Source organism: Fukomys damarensis, unplaced genomic scaffold, assembly GCF_012274545.1.
Source record: "Fukomys damarensis isolate Sample0158 unplaced genomic scaffold, DMR_v1.0_HiC HiC_scaffold_17, whole genome shotgun sequence".
In the NCBI taxonomy this organism is placed as follows: Eukaryota; Metazoa; Chordata; class Mammalia; order Rodentia; family Bathyergidae; genus Fukomys; species Fukomys damarensis.
The window spans coordinates 18,859,737-18,865,736 of record NW_022900929.1 but is presented as its reverse complement, the minus strand read 5'-3'; positions in this window follow the sequence as shown (position 1 = coordinate 18,865,736).

Here is a 6,000-nt window from a genome sequence, read left to right as displayed (position 1 = left end):
CCGCCCCGCCGGTGCCCTCCTCCTGCGGCGCTTTCTGTTGAGTATTGGGTTTTGCACCCCAGACTTGGGGGGGACCCCCGAGGCCTTGCTCCGTTGGACTCCACTCCGGCACACCTCTTCCGGCCATAGGGCCACAAGTAAGGGCCATGTTCTCTAGGTAGAGGCCCCCTCCTAACTGGGGACCCCTGAGGAAGCCCAGGGGCCAAGGGGGTGGTCAGAGTGCCGGGTGGTGGGGTGCAGACTTAAAGGTTCCTTTAAAGCTCTTCCCTTCCCGCCGCCTGAATGTTGGGAGGGCAGCGTGAGACAGTATGGGTTGACACTGACCTAGCAGTCTGGTGGTTCCACCTGCATGATCACTTGGAGTTTTGCATCCTCTAGGAAAGAATAAACAAAATTTCCAAGAAATTAGAGCATGTATAATCAAAAGCATGAACATTAGAATGGAAAGGCCGGTTGGGGGAAGAGCCACATCCAGAAATTGCTCTTAAGGGACTAGGATAGCAGTTGTAACCAGTGGCCTCCTCGACCCCTCTACTGGTGGTAAGTCTGATATTTCTTGCCATAAGTCACTCTAGTTTTAGCCGTGTAATGATAGAGAATTTGATGTTTTGAAGGACAAATTTAGCCAAAGAATTTAAAAACTTGTTGAGCTTTTACAGCTTCCACCATAGTTTTTTAGTCTCACTAAACCCTAACAGTGGTCGGCTACAGGTGCAGCTGGAGATTTCCAGAAGGGGGTCGGGAATTGGAGCCCCCTTTTAAACCTAGCTTTCATTACTATGGTGTTGTTTTCATACATCTTTTGGTTATACTTTTCTACTGGGTGTTTAAGACCAATTTAAAGTTGGACCTCTGTTAATCAAAATTAACCTCTTGCTGTCTATCAAGGTCAGTTAAGTCTTCTCAGGTATTTCTTTTGGAACCATGCACAGAGCCTCTCAGCTCCTCTGTTACTGCCAGGTTGCCAGGCCAACTGCCAGGTTGGGTCACTGTCTTGCTTGACCATGTTGCTTTCTGTGAAAGCATGGGAGACTTTTCCCTCTCTAGTAACCTTCTTTTGGCGTACTACATTCATTGATTCCTGTCCTCTGAGGCTTTGCTGAGGAGTTTGGGTGACTCAAAATTGAAGGATCCTGTAGAAAAGATTCCCTATGTCTTGGGTCCTCATAGACCTTGAAGAGCCAGGGCCAAAATATTAGCTGTCCTCATAGCCCAGTTACTGTTCTAGTTCTGGCCTCCAAACTTTAGTTGAACACCCAGAAGATCAGTTACATCAGTATTGCAGTGGGAGCAGTGAGCTTAACTATTATAATCTCATCTGGATAATCAAGTACTTTGAAATAAAAAGTATAGCCAGAGGACTCTTGCTTCTTACCAATTATGTTTTTTTTTTTTTCTCTTAGTACTAGGCAAACTCGGGACCCTGTGCTTGTGAGACAGGCACAGTACCACTGAGCTAAGTCCCCAGCCCACTTCTTACCAATTACTGTTGTTTTAGAAGTCTAATCCCTGTACAAGGTTAACAGACAACATTTTTTTGGTACTGATTATCAGACTCACCCAGGACCTTGAACTTGTGAGGCAGGTACAGTGCCACTGAGCTAAGTCCCTGGCCCAACAGACAAACTTATAAAGTTTTACGGCAAAAACTTGAGATCAAGAGCCGGTCATGACATTTCAGCATGATAGTCATGATATTATCTTTGAAACACATTTAAATTTCTTAGTATAGAATAGCTTTTTAGTCATCACCATTTGAATACAAAGAAGCGCTCACCTAATTTGTTATCCTTTAATAGTATATCATCAAGGAAGTATGTGACATTGTGCCTGAACATCTCTAAGTGTAGTGACACATATATAACATATACCTCATATAAGCTTTAAAAAAAATACAACTGTCAGGCTAGGGATTTAGCTCAGGGGTACTGCCACCTGCCTTACAGGTGCAAGGTCCTGAGTTCGTTCCCCATTTCCAAAACCAAAAAACCAAAAAAACCCCAAACAACTATCATTTGACTGGTGGTCTCATGCTGATTAGACATGTACCTCATCACAAGTAGCTACATCATAAGAGAAAGGCAGATATCTGAGTCTAAATGAAAAAAAGCTTACTGTCATAAGCAACCCTTACATCTTTGAAAACCTGTACACCTAGAAGGCATGAATACATTTAGCACACCATGAAATTAGCAATAATGAGTGTCACAGCTATATGGACACTTTGGCCCTTAATTTACTTTTGTACCAAGAACATCTATAAGAAAACATTAGTTTTACTCATAAAGAACTTAGCCCTTTAATGATAACGAATATAAACATATTACATTAACATATTTACCAATGTTCATTGGCGTGTGTCTCCCAGAAGACTATGGAAATTATTGGGGGTCCCATTAGTGAATAAAAACTGGAATAAAATGTTTCCAGGCAGCTTCTCCTTTATTCACCAAGGGAAGTCTTATCTAGCAATTTCTTAAAGTCTAAGGGATCCCCATTTAGTTATTTTAATAAATTTTTCAGTTGACCTATGAGAACTACATTATTTTAACCCATGAAAGACTTTCAAGTTGGTATATACAGATGACAATAGGCATTGCATTTGTAAAACCAGTTCAACATCATTTTGATTGGCTGGCAACCTGGGTGAAAGCATGTCCTTAACTTTAATGACACTTATGTTGTCTATAAACCAACTTAAATTGTAGACACAAATATTTTAATTTGTATAAACTGTTTTCCATGGAAATCTCAAAAAAGCAAAGAGAAAAAAATTGTCAAGTTCAAACAGAACAACACTGGGTATTGTAACTGATTATAGAATGAACAGACATCTGGACAAGCACACACAGCACAATTGCTTATAAACCAGAGTGCACTCATATGTATTCAGCCAAGTTAAATTACAATAGTCCTTTTACAGTTTCTAGGTTTTTAACTATAACTAGACTAGTCAGAACTTTTTATAAGTCAATTAACAAAGATCTCTTGTAATAAGAATCACAAGGAATTAAAAACCTTTTTTACACCCGAGAAAGCAAAGTTTTTTAAAGCTGGGTCTTAGCCTGACAGCTTTATCCAATTGGAGTACTCAACTATACAGGAATCTCATTGTTGCTTTGATAGCCACAGATGTTTGGTAGCCACAGCTGGTAGCCAAAACTGCTGTTTTGATAGCCACACGTAACTTTTCCCTCTAGAGGGGCAGACCGTTAAAGGTAATTAGAACTATTTCTAGGGGAGGTGCATGGGCCAGGTTTGGTTGTGGAAAGAGCAAGGCCTGCCAGGTGTCCAATATGCCCTACTGCAGATGTTTATCTATGACAGTTTTTCCCATTTTGAAAAGAAACGAGGGCTGGGTATTTAGTTCAGCGGTGCCACTGCCTGCCTCACAGACACAAGGTCCCTAGTTTGATCCCCAGTTAAAAAAAAAAAAAAAAGGGGAAAGAAGGTGTCCCTGGCTATCCCTTTTGCTTTGTGCCCAATCTAATGTGTACACTAGATTTAACCCCATTCAGTACCAGCAGTGGGGAACCAGAAGTTCAAGGAAATGTCCAGACCCAGGTTAGTCACGCTTATCATGCACCTGGGCCTCCTTTCTTGTGCTCCTGTGACCCTTGGGCTGTACTTAGCTACAGGCTTTCCTCTTTGAGAACCTCAGTTAATATATCTCTGAGAATGGTGGCTGGCCTGGCAAGATGTTCTGGAGAAATCATGACAAGAGAGAGGCATTCCTCTGGGGACTAAGGCTATGGTTATCTCTTAACACCTGCTTCCATCTGCTGTTAAAGAGTCTGTTGGAATTTTGTCACTGAGGTGACATCTTATAACAAGGCATCTGTTTCTCTGTTGAAGAGAAAATTATTAGTGAACAGTATATCACCTACATATTGCAGGACTGTGACTTGGGAAAATTTTAAACAGACCAAGTCATGAGACAGTAGTAGTCCAAATTGATGAAGACTGTCTCTTAATGCAAAGAAAGTCTGAAATAAAGCAATCCTGACAATTTCCCTCTCTCTTGCAGTACAACAACTCTAGTTGCAAAATAATATAATCAATACTTATCTCTGCATTTTACTTCATTTCTAGGGGATAGGCAGGCCATGTGTGGGTACAGAAAAATATTAAGCTTGTCTTCTCAATTTATGAAGGTTGAACAAATTCCAGTACTTAAGAATACATTCCAAAGGAGTAAGAGAATTTGACATTGAGTTTCCCCAAAGCAAGGGGAAAATAGGCATTCCTTTTCATCTCTACTTGGTTTTTACATGCCCTCATGGTGTCATGAGGTGGCCTCCAGAGGAGGTGGCTGCTATCTGGAGAGTGACTACATCTGCTGGCCTGGATGACCCACCTTTACCAACACATGCCTTCTGTGGAAACTCAAATTCCTAACTCCAAAGTGTGTTTCCCAAAGCACAAGCTACAACTGATTCCTGCTATAATGGCTGTTTTTAAAGAAGGAAGCATTGCTACCAAAATTGCACCAAAGATTGCTTGGGATTTAGCTTAGTGGTGCCACCACATGCCTCACAAGTGGAAGGTCCCAAGTTTGATTCCTGGTACCAAAACCAAACCAAAACAAAAATTACACCAGTGATCTAGAGGCCTGAACAACTGCTTTCCGATTTTTGAAAGAGAGTGAGAGGAAAAAAAAGGGCAGATTGTAAGTGGCTGGGGCACTTCCCAGCTTGCAGAAGGGGTCAGTCACTCTAGAGGTAGAGGCGAGTAATGGCTCAGAAAAATTCTGTGCTGGGCCCTGGAGAAAAGAAGTTGCTGAAACATTTGTATTATCTACCTAATCACCTAAGCAATCCCCCTTAGCTGCAAGACAAGGCTATGCTTTACTCAGAATCCACTACAAATTTCTATGTCTCCAAACCTGTAACACAGTTATGAAACCCACAGGTTAAAAGCTATACTCATTGTCTGGCAGCCAAACTTACACATTAGCAAAAATACTTCCCTCCACTATGCACACAAATGATGAGAACTAGGTTTAAGAGGGGAGAGCTGGGAGGTAAGGGCCTTTTTTGAGAATACAGGGGAGTAGGATAAAAGTAATTTAGAAATTCTCTCCTGAACTGAATGTGTTTTGGTCCCTCAAGTATAATGCTTCTGGTGTCACCCAGAAGTTAGTTCTTCCCACTGGGTCTCAGGTTTCAATGTCCAGCAGATCACAACAGAAAGGAAACTGAGGCAGAACAGAATTGACATTACCTTCCATGAACATGGAGAGGGATCAGGCCACACTGTCTCAGTGAATCTTGTCCTCTCAGATTTAAGGTTATCAGCCATGCTGTCACAAATAACTGGTTGAGAGAGTACTGCATATATGAGGCATGTATATTTCATAAACTAGACTTTATTTTTAAAAATCCATTTTCCAGATTTATATTTTGGTTAGTATAAAAGTCCACTAGGGGATATTCTAACATTACTCTTTCCTAGAGCTGCTTGTCTGATATAAGACCCTGCCTGCAAAAATAAAAGTTCCTATCAAAGAGCCATCATAATCTTCCCATGATCTCACCTTAAATTTACCATCATTTGACAAAAAACAAGGCATTAAAAAAAAAACATAAAAGGCCAGGTACAAGCAACTGGCAAAGAAGAATGACAGTTTCTGGTTACATAAATGAGTTGCAATCCAGAATCCATGAGACAAAAAGCAAGCTCTTACCTCCTTTCAGTTATTTCAGTGAAACCTCCAAAATGATATAGGGGAAAAACAAGTATCTCCCAACCTGCTAGATGTCAGATATGCTGAGTTTGTATTCCCCGACATCATATAATGAACAACAGAGATTGAGAATAGGAACATTTACTGGGAAATAGGCATAGCTCCTCAGACACAGGTGGGGTCCCACATGGGTTGCCAATGAGTCCACTCCTCTGAGGAAGGTTTATAGAGTACAAACATGAGGTGGGAACAATGTGGGTCGAAACTATAATCAACCAATAAGATTACACATATAGCCACTTGGCTAATATTGA